Source organism: Coregonus clupeaformis, unplaced genomic scaffold (assembly GCF_020615455.1).
Source record: "Coregonus clupeaformis isolate EN_2021a unplaced genomic scaffold, ASM2061545v1 scaf1450, whole genome shotgun sequence".
Taxonomy (NCBI): domain Eukaryota; kingdom Metazoa; phylum Chordata; class Actinopteri; order Salmoniformes; family Salmonidae; genus Coregonus; species Coregonus clupeaformis.
In genome coordinates this window covers 75,545-94,067 of record NW_025534904.1, presented here as the reverse complement: position 1 = coordinate 94,067, position 18,523 = coordinate 75,545, and the positions used below count along the sequence as shown (strand labels likewise).

General features: G+C 47.3%; 1 pseudogene; it reads left to right on the top strand.

The window, feature by feature from the left end:
- The first annotated feature begins 5,589 nt into the window (after positions 1–5,589).
- On the top strand, positions 5,590–6,035 carry LOC123487093 (annotated as a pseudogene).
- Positions 6,036–18,523: the final 12,488 nt, after the last annotated feature.

Genomic DNA, 18,523 nt, shown 5'->3' with positions numbered 1-18,523 from the left:
CCAGTGTGTGCGCAGAATAAGAGTACCAATCGGCCCAGCTCTGGACTACTTCACCCCCTTCCTATTCCCCGGCGACCATGGTCGCATCTGGCCCCTGGACTTCGTCACGGGGTTGCCCGCCTCTGAGGGGAACACGGTCGTTCTGACTATCGTGGACAGATTCAGCAAGTTCGCCCACTTTGTGCCAATTGCCAAGCTTCCCTCTGCCTCGGAGACGTCCGAGATCCTGGTTAGGGAGGTTTTCAGGGTCCACGGTTTGCCCAGTGATATCGTTTCCGACCGTGGCCCTCAGTTTACCTCTGCTGTCTGGAAGTCCTTCTGTTTGGCCATTGGAGCTACGGTCAGTCTCACATCTGGTTTTCACCCCCAATCCAATGGTCAGGCGGAGAGAGCCAACCAGAAGATGGAATCAACGCTACGCTGTCTGGTCTCTTCCAACCCCACCTCCTGGGTTTCTCAGTTGCCTTGGGTTGAGTATGCCCACAATACTCTTCCTACATCTGCCACTGGGATGTCTCCCTTCCAGTGCCTGTATGGCTACCAACCTCCCCTGTTTCCTTCTCAGGAGAAGGAGCTCTCAGTGCCTTCTGTTCAGGCCCATATTCGGCGTTGCCACCGGACCTGGCATCGGGCCAGAAAGGCACTCCTTAGAGTTTCGGACCGGTATCAGCTCCAGGCGAATCGTCGCCGGATTCCCGCTCCCACCTATACCATCGGAGATAGGGTTTGGTTGGCCACACGGGATCTTCCGTTACGGACTGAGTCTAGGAAGTTGTTACCGAAGTTCATTGGTCCGTTTGTGGTGGAGAAGGTGATCAATCCAGTGGCAGTTCGACTCAAACTACCGAGGACGCTCAGAGTCCATCCCACCTTTCATGTCTCCTGCCTCAAGCCTGTCTTCCTCAGTCCTCTGTTGCCTCCTCCGCCTCCTCCTCCTCCTCCTCGGATGATCGGAGGTGGTCCTGCCTACACGGTGCGTCGCATCATGGATTCCAGACGGCGGGGCCGGGGTTTCCAGTATCTCGTGGACTGGGAGGGGTATGGCCCTGAGGAGAGGAGTTGGATTCCGCGGCGACAGGTCCTAGACGCAGACCTCATCAGTGACTTCTACCGCCTCCATCCTGGCGCTCCGGGAAGTCCGCCCGGTGGCGTTCGTCGGAGGGGGTACTGTGACGATCCCGGCTGTCTGAGTCGGGTCCTGTCTGGTGACTAGTGTTCCTGCTCGTATTCTCCAGTTTCCCGAGGGTTCGGGAACGCTCCGGGAGCGCTCTGGTTTTCCGCACCTGCATCCCATCAGCAATCTGCACACCTGGTCCTGATCATCACCCTTCTTAGGCTCTGGGCCAACATCCAGTTCCTGCCGGATCGTTAGCCATGAACAGTATGTTTGTCAGCGTATCAGCCTTTGAGTTCTAGCGTTAGTTTTGTTGTTTTGCACCTTGTTGATTTGCTGTGTACTCACCTCCGTTTTGTTCTGTCTGCAGTCTCTCACCCGGAACCTTCACCCAACCTCTGCCTGATGGTCGGCGGCTGCCGAGCCAGTACCGGACCAACCACTGCACCCTCAACAACCCATCCACGCCACCCGCTCTGTTCCCTGGATTATTCAGCTTCACTCGGACTCTATAAATAAACACTCACCCTTGTCTCACGTACCGTGTCCTGGTCTGCTTCTGGGTTCTGGCTTAGTTAACCGTGACAGTTATAATCCTATTCTGTTTAGTTTCGAGACGTTTAGGTTGTCTCGAAAGGGGGGAATGTAGTGTATTGACAATACGATGGTGTTAAATGTTTTTTTAAATGGAACTGAAAGAATGTTGATTTTTGGTATCAAGAGGGAAGGTTTTAGTGTGACTCCACATATGACACCGGAAGTGTGGTGTAGACACGGGGATTGGACAGTAGAGGAGCCACCCACATCTTGGAAGGCTATATATGAGGGGGGAGCAACGACGGAGAGTTAGAATACAGCAAGATTTATTTGGGTCTGGTTCTCCGGACATTGTGTCTGTACTTACGCTGGAACCTCGTGGTTTGAATAAAGGTCTTTGAACACGATACAGCCTAAGCAGACTCCTTGATTGACGGTAACACCTACGAATAACCTACACTACACTAGCCTTTGCTTTCCTAATTGATTGTGTATATTGGTTCCTGACTTCCCTGAAAAGTTGCATATCGCGGGGGCTGTTCGATGCTAATGCAGTACGCCACAGGATGTTTTTGTGCTGGTCAAGGGCAGTCAAGTCTGGGGTGAACCAGGGGCTATATCTGTTCTTAGTTCTTAATTTTTTGAATGGGGCATGCTTATTTAAGATGGAGAGGAAAGCACTTTTGAAGAACATCCAGGCATCCTCTACTGACGGAATGAGGCCAATATCCATCCAGGATACCTGGGCCAGGTCAACTAGAAAGGCCTGCTCGCTGAAGTGTTTTAGGGAGCGTTTGACAGTGATGAGGGGTGGTCGTTTGACCGCGGACCCATTACGGATGCAGGCAATGAGGCAGTGATCGCTGAGATCCTGCTTATAGACATCGGAGGTGTATTTAGAGGGTAAATTAGTCAGGATGATATCTATGAGGTTGCCCATGTTTACGGATTTAGGGTTGTACCTGGTAGGTTCCTTGATAATTTGTGTGAGATTGAGGGCATCTAGTTTAGATTGTAGGACGGCTGGGGTGTTAAGCATATCCCAGTTTAGGTCACCAAGCAGTACAAACTCTGAGGATAGATGGGGGGCAAGCAATTCACATATGGTGTCCAGGGCACAACTGGGGGCTGAGGGGGTCTGTAGCAAGCGGCAACAGTGAGAGACTTATTTCTGGAAAGGTGGATTTTTAGAAGTAGAAGCTCAAACTATTTGAGCACAGACCTGTATAGTATGATAGAGCTCTGCAGGCTATCTCTACAGTAGATTGCAACTCCGCCCCCTTTGGTAGTTCTATCTAGACGAAATTTCTGAATTTTTGGTGGCCTTCCTAAGCCAGGATTCAGACACTACTAGAACATCAGGGTTGGCAGAGTGTGCTAACGCAGTGAATAACTCAAACTTGGGGAGGAGGCTTCTGATGTTGACATGCAAGAATTCAAGGCTTTTACGGTTACAGAAGTCAACAAATGATAGCGCCTGGGGAGTAGGAGTGATACTAGGGGCTACAGGGCCTGGGTTAACCTCTACATCACCAGAGGAACAGAGGAGGAATAGAATAAGGATACGGCTAAAGGCTTTAAGAACTGGTCTTCTAGTGCGTTGGGCACAGAGAATATAAGGGGCAGATTTCCGGGCGTTGTAGAATAGATTCAGGGCATTATGTACAGTCAAGGATATGGAAGGAAATGAGTACAGTGGAGGTACACGTAAGCATTGGGTAACATTGAAAGAGGTAGCAACACTGGAGGTACCGATTGAGTCGGTCTCCGCGTGTATGGGGGGTGGAACAAAGGAGCTCTCTGAGGCTGGTTGAGCGGGACTGGAGGTTCTACAGTGAAATAGTACAATAAGAACTAGCCCAAAAAGCAATAGGCTAGGCATATTGAAATGGGAGAAAGGCATAATGCAATCACAGGTGTTATTCGAGAGGGCTAAGACAACAACTGGTAATGGCGACGAAAGTTTGGGCTGAGGCTAAACAGATAAACAGGATAGGGTACCGTGTAAAAGAACAGTCCAGCAGGCATCAGCTGTGTAGCTGAGTGATCATAAGGTCCAGTGAACAGCAATAGCTATGTCCGGGAGCAGTTTGTAGGCTGCTACAGCACAGGCGAGCAGGAGGCACGGCTGTTGATTGCGCGTGCTAGCGGGCCGGGGCTAGCAGATGGATCTTTGTGGTCGTCGCAACGGGAAGCCTGTTGAAACCACATCAGACGATTACGTCGGCAGACCAGTCGTGATGGATCGGCGGGGCTCCGTGTCGACACTAGGAGGTCCCGTCCGGTTGACAGAGGTAGATAGCCAGGAGATGGGCCTGGCTCGAGGCCAGCTCAAGGCTAACTGGTGCATCGGGACAGTGGTGAATTAGCCAACAACAGCCATTCGGTTGCAGCTAGCAAGTTGCGATGATCCGGTGTTAAGGTCCAGTGATTCAGTGATTCCGGCAGAAAATACGATATGCTCTGGGTCGATAGTACGCTGTGCAGACCGATAATTGTCCAGGCTAGAGCTGGCTGGTAGGTAGTGCAGGCCACGGACAGTGGTGAAGACCGCTAACGGTGCCTAATAGCAAGTAGCTAGTTAGCTGGCTAGCTGACTAGTTTCAGCCATAGGATCTTGATAAAAATAAAGAAATAATAGAATCCGTGGGTTGCAGGAAAGTATATTTGGTTAAAGGATGGGAAGTGAGATAGAAATATATACGAAAAAAAGATAAAAAACTAAAAAACTGGCTATTTGCACGAGGACACAACAGTATACACGAACACACTGCTACGCCATCTTGGATTCAATTATGCTTGCCCATACTATAACCCCACTGCCACCATGGTGCACTCCGATGCCATACACGCTGTCTGCCATCTGCCTGGTACAGTTGAAACCAGGATTAATCCATGAAGAGGGCACTACTCCAGCGTGCCAGTGGCCATGGAAGGTAGCATTTTCCCACTGAAGTCGTTTAAGATGCCGAGCTGCAGTCAGGTCATGACCCTGGTGAGGATGACGAGCACGCAGATGAGCTTCCCTGAGATGGTTTCTGACAGTGTATGCAGAAATTCTTCGGTTGTACAAACCCACAATTTCATCAGTTGTCTGGGTGGCTGGTCTCAGACGATCCCGCTGGTGAAGAAGCCGGATGTGGAGGTCCTGAGCTGGCGTGGTTACACGTGGTCTGCAGTTGTGAGGCCAGTTGGACGTACTGCCACATTTTATAAAACGACATTGGGGGTGGCTTATGGTAGAGAAATTAACATTAAATTATCTGGCAACAGCTCTAGTGGACATTCCTGCAGTCAGCATGACAATTGCACACTCCCTCAAAACTTGAGACATCTGAGACATTGTGTTGCGTGACAAAACTGCACATTTTAGACTGGCCTTTTATTGTCTCCAGCACAAGGTGGACCTGTGTAATGACCATGCTGTTTAATCAGCTTCTTGATTTGCCACACCTGTCAGGTGGATGGATTATCTTGTCAAAGGGGAAATGCTCACTAACAGGGATGTAAAGTAATGTGTGCACAAAATTTGAGAGAAATTAGCTTTTTGTCCGTAAGGAAAATTTTGGGGTTCTTTTATTTCAGCTCATCAAACATGGGACCAACACTTTACATGTTGCATTTATATTTTTGTTCAGTGTATTTACAGAGTTACAGAAACTCTGTGAAATTGTTAAAAAGCTAACACTTTCAAAAGTGTAACATTAACTATGGGACAATATAGTGAGTGTTACATTTAACACTATTAGAGCTTAACACTTCCACTTGTGATTTTGCTGTGTACAATTAACTTCTTTTTTTTAACAACTTGTCAATACATTGCTCTACTCTCTCTTTCTCTCAAGCTCCTGTCTCTGTATCACAAGCTACCATCCTCCCCAACCCTTTCAAGCACTGCCAGGTTTTGACCCCTGTGTCATGACCTCCTGCTTGCCATCATGTCGGAGATGGAGATCGTAGAAGACCGGGCCAAGCTGAAACAGGGCCTGGTGAAGGTGCTGCAGTGTATGACCACCATCTTCTCAGCGGTGGCTGTGGTCAACCCCATCTTCGGTATAGCCGGCTCTCTGATCCGAGTGGTGCTGCACCACGTGGACGATGAGGACATCCAGACGCTGAAGCGCAAGTTTGGCTAGGTCAGCTGTGCCCTGGACATGGACAGGAGATGCTGGATGACCAGTACTGCCATGTGGAGGAGAACCTGCGCAACCAGTTCCTCAAGTTCATAGAGATGGTGGTGGTGCGGCCCGAGCACTGCGAGCGCAAGAAGGACGAATTCGAGGAGAGCTACTCCAATGACCTGGGCGACCAGAACCTGCACACGCTCTACGAGGTCGTGGTGGGCATGCCCAAGCTGTTCAGCCGGCCCATCCTGGAGGGTTGAGTGGACCGAGAAGATGGAGCATGTGTAGGAGAGGATGCAGGAGGCCCTGCGGAAGTGCAAGTGAAGAAGAGGAGTAGAAAAAGAAGGTGTAGAGCAGGGTTCCCCAACTGGCGGCCCGCGGGCCGAATTTGGTCCATGGGTGGTTTTATTTGGCCCCCCCCCAAAGTTTTCTGAGCAAAAAATAATAATAAAATATATAAAATATTGTGGGACATAAAAGACTGTAAAAACATCAGGAAATTAGCTCTAAGTATTTTAATGTAAGAAATCTGTTCCCAAGTATTCCCATGCATAATAGAGAGACGTGATCGTATATGTCACGACTTCGGCTGAGGCTGCCTCCCCTCCTTGTTAGGGCAGGCTTCGGCGTTCGTCGTCACCGGAGTACTAACCACTGCCGCCCCAATCATCATCACAATTGTCTTGTCTCGTTTTCACACACACTTGGTTCTAATCCCCTAATTAGTCAGTGTATAAGTGTTCCCTCTGCCCCCTTGTCCTTGTGGGTGATTGTTTATTGTGAAGGTTAGTGAAGCTCGGTGGAGCTCGTGTATTTTGTTAGACTGGAATATTTTCCCATGTGCCTTGTATTATTCAGTGCACCTGTTTTGTGCCCTGGAGTGTGTTTGACGCAGTTCTGTGTAAACCTGTATTTTGCAGATTAAAGCCTGTTATTCTGTGATTTACCCTCCTGCGCCTGACTCCTTCAACACCACCTCATCACAGAATCACCCACCCGAAAGAGGAGTCAGCGGGAGAAGAGCGCATGCCTGGAGTCGTGGCACGAGTCCAGGAGCATTCCACGATGCTGGCCAGCTTGGGGGAAGAAATGGATCGGGTTCTTCAGGTCGTTCAACGCCTGGAGAGGAGAGAACCCGATCTTTCGAGACCAGCTGGCCAACCGGATCCAGCCACCTACACCCCAGCACCCGGAGGGATCCAGATATCCCGACCATGGGCGTTTGATGGGATGACGGCGCTGTGCCAGGGATTCCTCCTCCAATTGGAGCTTTACTTCGCCAGCATCAGGCCGGAACCATCGGAGCGGGAGAAGGTGTCCGTCCTCGTTTCCTGCCTATGTGGGAAAGCCCTGGAGTGGGTGTGGAACGAAGGAGGAGCCACGTTGGAGGACTACAGGGAGTTCGCTTGCCTCTTTCGGGCGGACTTGGATCAGGCGGGTGAGCGACTGGTCCATCTGAGGCAGGGGACGAGGACCACGCAGGACTTCGCATTGGAGTTTCGGTCGCTGGCAGCGGGGTCCGGGTGGAACGAGCGGGCCCTGATCGACCATTTCCGGTGCCATCTGCGGGAGGATGTCCGACGGGAGCTAGCCTGCCGAGACACCATGTTGTCCTTCAACAAACTGGTGGACATGGCCATTAAGTTGGACAAACTGCTGGCAGCCAGAGGACGTCCTGGTAGGGGTCTGCCCGTTTCCACCCCGGACGACTCGGATCCCGAGCCGATGGAGCTGGATGGAGCCGCCGGCCGAGAGAGCGGAGGAGGACAGCGACAGTGCCACTCTGGTGGCACAAAGGGACAATACACCACACGTCGTAGTCAACGTTCTTTTGGGCCGGGAGGCGGCAGGCAGGGCACTCACGCACCCCAGGTATCGAACACCCACGCCCTCTGCTGCGCACTGTACCTATCCACTTTCCCGATCTCATGGTAGTTCCCCAGTGTAAGGCACTAGTCGATTCAGGCACAGCTGGAAGCTTTTGGACAGGGCATTCGCACGCCGTCAAGGCATAACATTGGTTCCCCTATCCATTCCACTCCCCATCAGAGCACTCGATAGTCAACCAATAGGGTCCGGGTTTGTTACGGAAGTCACGATACCAGTCACCATGATCACCCAGGAGACTCATTTTGAGCAGGTTCTTTTTTCGATTATTGAATCTCCTGCTTTCCCTGTGGTATTAGGTATCCCTTGGCTAGCACTCCACAACCCCACCTTCTCATGGTTGCAGAGGGTTCTCACGGGGTGGTCGCGAGAGTGTCAGGGTAGGTGTCTAGATGTTTCCGTTGGTGCAACCACGGTGGAAAGTCCAGACAGTACCTCCACCGTGTGCATTCTCCCTGAATACCTTGATCTGGCGCAAGCGTTCTCTAAAATGCAGGCAACTAAATTACCACGTCATCGGGTGGGGGATTGCGCAATAAACATCCGGGTAGACGCTGTACCTCCCAGGAGTCATATATACCCCCTGTCACAGGCTGAAATGGTGGCTATGGAAACCTATGTCACCGAGTCCCTGCGCCAGGGGTATATACATCCCTCCACTTCACCCGCCTCCTCGAGTTTCTTCTTTGTGAAGAAGAAGGACGGAGGTCTGCGCCTGTGCATTGATTATTGACCACTAAACAGGGAGACGATAAGATTTAGTTATCCTCTCCCCCTCATTCCTTCGGTGATTGAATCAATACATGGGGCGCGCTTCTTCACCAAATTAGATCTCAGGAGTGCGTACAACCTGGTGCATATCCGAGAAGGAGATGAGTGGAAGACAGCATTCAGCACAACCACGGGGCATTATGAATACCTGGTTATGACCTATGGTTTGATGAATAATCCCTCAGTTTTCCAGTCCTTTGTGAACGAGGTGTTTCGGGACATGCTTGGTCGCGGTGTTGTGGTCTACATCGATGACATCCTGGTGTATTCCGCTACGGGCGCCGAGCATGTGTCCCTGGTTTGCAACGTGCTGGCCCGACTGTTGGAGAATGACCTTTATGCTAAGGCAGAGAAATGCATGTTTTTCCAGCAGTCCGTCTCCTTCCTTGGATATCGCATTTCCACCTCAGGTGTGGAGATGGAGGGAGATCACATTTCAGCCGTGCGTAATTGGCCGACTCCAACCATGGTTAAGGAGGTGCAGCGCTTCCTTGGCTTTGCCAACTACTATCGGAGGTTTATCCAGGGCTTTGGCAAGGTTGCAGCTCCCATTACCTCCCTGTTGAAGGGTGGGCCGTCCCGGCTATGCTGGTCTGCTGAGGCTGACCTGGCCTTCAGCAAACCGCAGGGTCTGTTCACCTCAGCCTCAGTACTGGCTCAACCCGATTCATCACTACCGTTCATAGTGGAGGTGGATGCGTCCGAGGTTGGGATAGGAGCTGTCCTGTCTCAATGCTCGGGTACGCCACCCAAGCTCCGCCCCTGTGCCTTCTTCTCTAAGAAGCTCAGCCCGGCGGAGCAGAACTACGACGTTGGTGATCGGGACCCTTTCCTCGTCTGGACGGACCACCGTAACCTGGAGTACATCCCGGCAGCGAGGAGGCTGAATCCTCGCCAGGCCAGGTGGGCCCTATTCTTCACCCGGTTTGATTTTACACTGTCATACATTCCGGGTACGAAGAACGTGAAGGCAGATGCACTGTCCCGGCTGTATGACACAGAGGAGAGGCCCAGAGACAACATCCCCATACTCCCGGCCTCCTGCATTGTGGTGCTGGTAGTATGGGCGATGGACGCAGATATGGAGCAGGCATTACGCACAGATCCATCTCCACCGCAGTGTCCAGCTGGGCTGCGGTACGTGCCTGCTCTTATCCGTGATCGTCTGATCTTCTGGGCACACACGTCACCCTCCTCTGGTCACCCAGGTATCGGCCGTACAGTGCGCTGCTTGAGCGGAAAGTAATGGTGGCCTACCTTGGCTAAGGACGTGAGGGTGTACGTCTCCTCCTGCTCGGTGTGCACCCAGAGTAAGGCACCTAGGAACCTCCCAACGGGTAAGCTACAAGCATTACCAGTTCCACAACGACCATGGTCTCATCTTAGTATTGATTTTCTGACTGATCTTCCCCTCTCCCAAGGTAACACCACCATCCTGGTCGTTGTGGACCGCTTCTCCAAGTCCTGCCGCCTCCTTCCTCTGCCCGGTCTCCCCACGGCCCTGCAGACTGCAGACGCCCTGTTTACTCACGTTTTCCGGCACTACGCTGTGCCAGAGGATATTGTGTCCGACCGAGGTCCCCAGTTCACGTCCATGGTTTGGAAGGCGTTCATGGAACGTCTGGGGGTCTCGGACAGCCTGACCTCTGGGTTCCACCCCGAGTCAAATGGGCAGGTGGAACGAGTAAATCAGGATGTAGGTAGGTTCCCACGATCCTACTGCCAGGACCGGCCGGGGGAGTGGTCGGTGTTCTTGCCATGGGCAGAATATGCCCAGAACTCTCTCCGCCACTCCTCTACTTACCTAACACCATTCCAATGTTTTTTAGGTTACCAACCGGTTCTGGCACTGTGGCACCAGAGCCAGACCGAGGCGTGGGACGCTGCACACGTTCACCTCCAGCGCGCCGTGCATCGTCAGAAGGCCAACGCTGACCGTCACCGCAGTGAGGCCCCGGTCTTCGTACCAGGGGATTGGATCTGGCTCTCGACCCGGAATCTGCGCCTCCGCTTGCCCTGCCGGAAGCTGAGCCCGCGGTTTGTGGGGCCGTTCAAAGTCCTGAGGAGAATCAACGAGGTTACGTATAGGTTGTTACTTCCCCCTGATTACCGTATTAACCCCTTGTTTTATGTGTCTCTCCTCAGGAGGTAGTGGTAGTTGGTCCGCTCCAGGAGTCTGAGGTGCGGGAGGTTCCTTCACCTCCTCTGGACATTGAGGGGGCCCCAGCGTACTCTGTCCGTGCCATCCTGGTTTCAAGGCGTCGGGTGGGGGGCCTTCAGTATCTCGTGGAGTGGGAGGGGTACGGTCCGGAGGAACGGTGCTGGGTCCCGGTGAGGGATATCCTTGATCCCTCCCTGTTGCGGGATTTCCACCGTCGCCATCCGGCTCGCCCTGCTCCGCGTCCTCCTGGCCGTCTCCGAGGCCGGGGTCGGCGCGCTGTTGGAGCTACGCGTCATGGGGGGGGTACAGTCACGACTTCGGCCGAGGCTGCCTCCCCTCCTTGTTCGGGCAGGCTTCGGCGTTCGTTCGTCGTCACCGGAGTACTAACCACCGCCGCCCCAATCATCATCAAAATTGTCTTGTCTCGTTTTCACACACACCTGGTTATAATCCCCTAATTAGTCTGTGTATAAGTGTTCCCTCTGCCCCCTTGTCCTTGTGGGTGATTGTTTATTGTGAAGGTTAGTGAAGCTCGGTGGAGCTCGTGTATTTTGTTAGACAGGAGTATTTTCCTGTGTGCCTTGTATTTTCCAGTGCACCTGTTTTGTGCCCTGGAGTGTGTTTGACGCAGTTCTGCGTAAACCTGTATTTTGCGGATTAAAGCCTGTTATTCTGTGATTTACCCTCCTGCGCCTGACTCCTTCAACACCACCTCATCACAGTATACAAATGTAGGCACTCAAACATAACATATATCTGTTTGGGCTTCTTGAAGTCAATTTGCAGTCTGCAAATTATTTTTAATTATAAACTGGGTGGTTTGAGCCCTGAATGCTGATTGGCTAACCTCGGGGGTTTGTGGTATATTGGCCATATACCACACCCCCTCGAGCATTATTGCTTAATTATGTTCCGGCCCCACGACCAGCCGCTCAAGAAAAAATCGGCCCATGGCTGAATCTAGTTGATGATACCTGGTGTAGAGGCTGTCATTTCCGAATACATAATGTGTGCACATTCCACACCCATCATTTTTGAAGAGCTGATCGCCCAAAGTGCACAACAGTCTCTTCCAAGGTCTTTAGCCAAAGAACTGTACCTGAGAATCAGTGAAACAACAATTACACTCACAGTCACATGTATCTTTCCATCTCTCATAAGAAACTGCCAAACTCCTCTTCATGTAAGCATTGATGGTTGAGATAGGTGAGAGGGAATCCCAAAATATTCCACCATATAGTGTGCGCTCCTCTCTCTCTCTCTCTCTCTCTCTCTCTCTCTCTCTCTCTCTCTCTCTCTCTCACTCACTCACTCACTCACTCACTCACTCACTCACTCACTCACTCACTCACTCACTCACTCACTCACTCACTCACACTCTCACTCTCTCTTTACACCAAACTGCAGATATTAAACGTGTGGCAGTGAATCCTCCTCTCTTTTTGGACCTCTCCTCAACATCGCACTGGAAGGAACATTTTAGAAAACTTGAAAGAAGCAGCTGTTGGGGCTGATCGGGCGTGAAGGACAAGTACAGCCGCTATTAGGTAAAGAAAGCTATGCTGTTGTAGGAAGGAGAGGAATGGGTTTCTCAAACAACAAGACAGCGGTAAAGACTGCAAGGTTTGCCCAATGTTACTCATCAGACTTAGCAATGCGTGCGTAAATACAGCACCCATACAGTGTGTCACCATCAGACATGTGCATTAGTGAAAACACTCATTTATTATATTATTCGACCTACCCAACTTCAATAGCTGTGAATTGCAGTTGGAGTACATTTTTTATACATTTGTAATTTTTCATACATTGGTATTTACAACACAGATGGTTGGCTAAAATAGAATATATGCTCCTCTGATAGTTGTCCTCCATACGTAGGACTCTCTCCACATTCCCTCTATGACCTAGGATCCCCCATCCTTCCTTCCATCACTTTTCTCCTTACTCCAGGACCGCTGTGTATACAACTTCTCTGTGTTTATTCAACCAGTTAATTGACTATCAATGTGGAGTCATTATTCTATAATTCATTAAGGATCTATTGACACACCTGTTTGTCAATCTTTTGAACATAATACAAAATCCCCATCAAAATCTGTTAGTTTAAGCTAGAGATATGTTTTTTTTGCATGGGCTGCGTCTCAATCCTCCGCATCCGCCTATGTGGCCCTTCCGCATCTGTGGTGGAACATGGCAGAGATACAGCACTGTTAGTCAGACCAGGAGACATCCCGAAAATCGTTCTTCGCACAAAAACGTCTGTAGCGTCCGAACGGTTTGACCTACTAACTAATATGACAACTCTATGGAAAGATGGTGTTCTCCGTTCTCTGTATCTCTACAACTCCCACAAGTGTAACAGAACTCATCTGAAGGTAACCCATACAAATGAATGGAAGTAAGGAGGTAGTTTTGTGGCAACAAAAATAAGGGGTTAAATATGTGTAAAAATAAATATATATTTTCCTGAGCTTTCTTATATCTCCTAGATATAGGACAGACACTTCAAAACCTTATTCCTTATGATTTATTTTTTGACTGTCTTTTTTAAAAACAATTTATGGGCTATATGGTATGGGATATAGTAGTAAAAGGCCAAATGCAATATTTTATCAAATAATTTGTTATATATTTTTTTATACTAGGGGTCCTAAAATTCCAAATCAAATAGCTAAACAATCCATGGTATGACCATCTCAAAACAATTCCATATGTCAGCTTAATAGACTTTTAGAGGTTACTGATCACATGAATATTCACTGTTGGTATATATAAGTTAGAGGTAAGTATACTGAACAAAAATATAAACATGTAAAGTGTTGGTCCCATGTTTCATGAGTTGAAATAAAAGATCCCAGACATTTTATATATGCACACAAAGCTTTTTTCTCTCAAATTTTGTGCACAAATTTGTTTACATCCCTGTTAGTGAGAATTTCTCCTTTGCCAAAATTATCCATCCACCTGACAGGTGTGGCATATCAAGAAGATGATTATACAGCATGATCGTTACACAGGTGCATTGTGCTGGGGACAATAAATGGGCACTCTAAAATGTGCAGTTTTGTCACACAACACAATGCCACAGATGTCTCAAGTTTTGAAGGATTGCACAATTGGCATGCCAACTGCAGGAATGTCCACCAGAGCTTTTGCCAGAGAATTGAATGTTAATTTCTCTACCATAAGCCACCTGCAACATCGTTTCAGAGAATTTGGCAGTACATCCAACTGGCCTCACAACTGCAGACCACGTGTAACCACGGCAGCCCAGGACCCAGGACCTACTTCACCTGCGGGATCATTTGAGACCAGCCACCTGGACAGCTGGTCAAACTGAGGAGTATTTCTGTATGTAATAAAGCCCTTTTGTAGGGGAAAAACTCAATCTGATTGGCTGGACCTGGCTCCCCAGTGGGTGGGACTGGCTCCCAAGTGGGTGGGCCTCTGCCCTCCCAGGCCCACCCATGGCTGCGCCCCTGCCCAGTAATGTGAAATCCATAGACTGATTTCGTTATATGAACTGTAACTCAGTAAAATCGTTGAAATTGTTGCATGTTGCGTTTATATTTGTGTTCAGTATATATTGAATGAAAACAGTAGAGCTTTGCCTCATCCACAGCAATAGTCAATTAACAGACATATAATATACGTGAATGTTGATATGCAAACCTGCATACACAGCAGTCTGACAATCAACATTTGAAATGGCTCTCAATTTGATTTAACTATGCCCTTCCTGTCTTCTAAAGAGTAAGAGGGAATGGTTTAAATGTCTGACATTATTCAGCAAATATGTTTGTCTTGCCTAGATATTCACTGGTAATTTAGAGGGAGACAGAGAGAACAAGCTCATTCTGTTGCATGAATGTAAGATTATAGTTTGGGTGCTGTCTTTTTTTTTCTTTTTTCTATACCGTATATATACTTTTTTTGAAAGGGGGGTGCTGAACAAATACTTTTACCCGCGCTATATCGGTCCACTAATACAGCACTATTAAAAGCCCAGTGCACTACTTTTGTCAGAAAAATATATTTAAAAATATATATATAAACTGTATTTTTGAGTGGGGAGAACAAGTATTTGATACACTGCCGATTTTTAAGGTTTTCCTACTTACAAAGCATGTAGAGGTCTGTAAAAAAAATCCAGAAAATCACATTGTATGATTTTAAAGTAATTAATTTACATTTTATTGCATGACATAAGTATTTAATACATCAGAAAAGCAGAACTTAATATTTGGTACAGAAACCTTTGTTTGCAATTACAGAGATCATACATTTCCTGTAGGTCTTGACCAGGTTTGCACACACTGCAGCAGGGATTTTGGCCCACTCCTCCATACAGACCTTCTCCAGATCCTTCAGGTTTCAGGGCTGTCGCTGGGCAATACGGACTTTCAGCTCCCTCCAAAGATTTTCTATTGGGTTCAGGTCTGGAGACTGGCTAGGCCACTCCAGGACCTTGAGATGCTTCTTACGGAGCCACTCCTTAGTTGCCCTGGCTGTGTGTTTCGGGTCGTTGTCATGCTGGAAGACCCAGCCACCACCCATCTTCAATGCTCTAACTGAGGGAAGGAGGTTGTTGGCCAAGATCTCGCGATACATGGCCCCATCCATCCTCCCCTCAATACGGTGCAGTCGTCCTGTTCCCTTTGCAGAAAAGCATCCCGAAAGAATAATGTTTCCACCTCCATGCTTCACGGTTGGGATGGTGTTCTTGGGGTTGTACTCATCCTTCTTCTTCCTCCAAACACGGCGAGTGGAGTTTAGACCAAAAAGCTCTATTTTTGTCTCATCAGACCACATGACCTTCTCCCATTCCTCCTCTGGATCATCCAGGTGGTCATTGGCAAACTTCAGATGGGCCTGGACATGCACTGGCTTGAGCAGGGGGGCCTTGCGTGCGCTGCAGGATTTTAATCCATGACGGCGTAGTGTGTTACTAATGGTTTTCTTTGAGACTGTGGTCCCAGCTCTCTTCAGGTCATAGACCAGGTCCTGCCGTGTAGTTCTGGGCTGATCCCTCACCTTCCTCATGATCATTGATGCCCCACGAGGTGAGATCTTGCATGGAGCCCCAGACCGAGGGTGATTGACCGTCATCTTGAACTTCTTCCATTTTCGAATAATTGCGCCAATCGTTGTTGCCTTCTCACCAAGCTGCTTGCCTATTGTCCTGTAGCCCATCCCAGCCTTGTGCAGGTCTACAATTTTATCCCTGATGTCCTTACACAGCTCTCTGGTCTTGGCCATTGTGGAGAGGTTGGAGTCTGTTTGATTGAGTGTGTGGACAGGTGTCTTTTATACAGGTAACTTGTTCAAACAGGTGCAGTTAATACAGGTAATGAGTGGAGAACAGGAGGGCTTCTTAAAGAAAAACTAACAGGTCTGTGAGAGCCGGAATTCTTACTGGTTGGTAGGTGATCAAATACTTATGTCATGCAATAAAATGCAAATTAATTACTTAAAAATCATATAATGTGATTTTCTGGATTTTTGTTTTAGATTCCGTCTCTCACAGTTGAAGTGTACCTATGATAAAAATTACAGACCTCTACATGCTTTGTAAGTAGGAAAACCTGCAAAATCGGCAGTGTATCAAATACTTAATCTCCCCACTGTATATTATTTATATCTTTTTTTTATTCTGATTTTTCAGGAACTGCTGCAGCATCCTCAACACCCCTACTCCTCGCAGCTATGCGTAAGATTCACCATAATGGGTATCTGTTTGAACATATACACACTCCATGCAAGTAAGATAGTGCAGCTGATGCAACAGCACTTTCAGTAAAAAATAAATAATTTGTATCTAAACTGTGGGCAATATTAACAGAGCAGGCCAATTACTTAAATACAAAAAAATGTGACTTTATAGTGGGTTAATTAGAAGGGTATTCCTTTACTTATTACTGTAGGTAATTTGTAACTATTTTATATATCTGCACCTAAATTAACTATTATTTACGATTTCAGTGAAAATAGTATAAAACATTTATTGATACATTTTGCACTGTAAAATCTAATTTAACAAACATTTTACTTAAAACAAATATCCAAAGTTATCTATGAATGTACTGTATCTCTTATGTGTTTTATTGCATCTCAGAGATTAAGCATTATAACAATTATTAGTGTTTCTTATTACAAAATAATTCAATTTCTGGGAATTATCTTTGCTCTGCGCATATCTTTTTAAAAATGTAATCTATTATATTTTTTTCAGATTTTGATGCAATTTACACCAAAAATGAGGTAAGAGATACAAATTACTCTAAAAGATATTATGGGGATGTTTTGGGGATTTTATATATCTTAATTTTCCATAGTAGTTTTTATTTTGATCAGTATCCTCTCATAACTGACCAACAGTGTCTCCTCTTACACTGTGGTCCACGTTCCGTGTCCCCTTACTATGTCTTTGCCTAAGAAAGGGTTCACAAAGTTATGTTCTCTACTTCATTTGTTATTGTGCTCTAAAGCACTGCAGTTTGATTTGATCTCTTCTATGCTATTAACCTCACTACTCAGATTTCCAGTGTTATTGATGCCATTTCTATGCTCACCGATTCAAGAGAGCTCTCCATATCTGTGATTCACAACCCTATATTCAATGGAATGGCTATTATGTGGTAAAAGTCCCGGTCTCTAATATTGTTACAACTGAGATGTATGGTTGTTAAATAATGTAGTTATAATTTTGCACTGTTAAAATGAATAGATGGAAATATATTTACCTCTTTAGGGCTTTCTTAAAATATATGCCCCTCATCTAAACATAGTATATTTTGTGTAATGTCGTTCTTTGTTGCCTGATTGTACTATGCAGCACTATCAGTAAAGATTGAAAGATGATTTGACACTTGTATTAGATTGATTTTATGCATTAAAATATATTGAGGCATTCACAATAGTATCAACATTTTAACTTGGTTTATCTCGAAATGATGATGAGGGGCAATACATACAGTGCGGGAAAAAAGTATTTGATCCCCTGCTGATTTTGTATGTTTGCCCACTGACAAAGACATGATCAGTCTATAAATTTAATGGTAGATTTATTTGAACAGTGAGAGACAGAATAACAACAAAAAAATCCAGAAAAACGCATGTCAAAAATGTTATAAATTGATTTGCATTTTAATGAGGGAAATAAGTATTTGACCCCCTCTCAATCAGAAATCTCTCTCTCTCTCTCTCTCTCTCTCTCTCTCTCTCTCTCTCTCTCTCTCTCTCTCTCTCTCTCTCTCTCTCTCTCTCTCTCTCTCTCTCTCTCTCTCTCTCTCTCTCTCTCTCTCTCTCTCTCTCTCTCTCTCTCACACACACACATGCTCTCTCTCTCATGATCTCTCTCTCTCTCGTGCTCTCTCTCCACATGCCAAATGGCAGATATTAAATGCTTGGCGGTGATTCCTCCTCTGTTTTTGGACCACTCCTCAACATCACAGTGAAGAGAGAGCCGTAGGAAATTTTAGAAAACTTGAAAATAAAAATCTTAACTGCAGCTGTCAAGGCTGATCGGGACAAGTCGAGCCACTACCAGGTAAGTTAACACTATGCTGTTGTATGAGAGGAATTGGTTTCTCAAACAACAAGACAGGGGTAAAGACCGCAAGGTGTGCCCAATGTTACTCATGGGACTTAGCTAAATGCGTGCGCAAATGTACCCATACAGTGCGTCTCCATCATACATGGGCATGTGTGAAAACACTGAATTATATTATTCGACCTACCCAACTGCAATAGTTATTCATTGCAGTTGGAGTAATACAAATGTAATACAAATGTAGAAGTAAAATAAAGTCAGTATCAAAATTTGCTATAAATTGTTATTATTATTATTTTCAGTCCCAGTGAAGGGCTGCTCACACCTCTGTCTATTTCAGTCATTTTATGACACGATAAATGTATCATCACCTT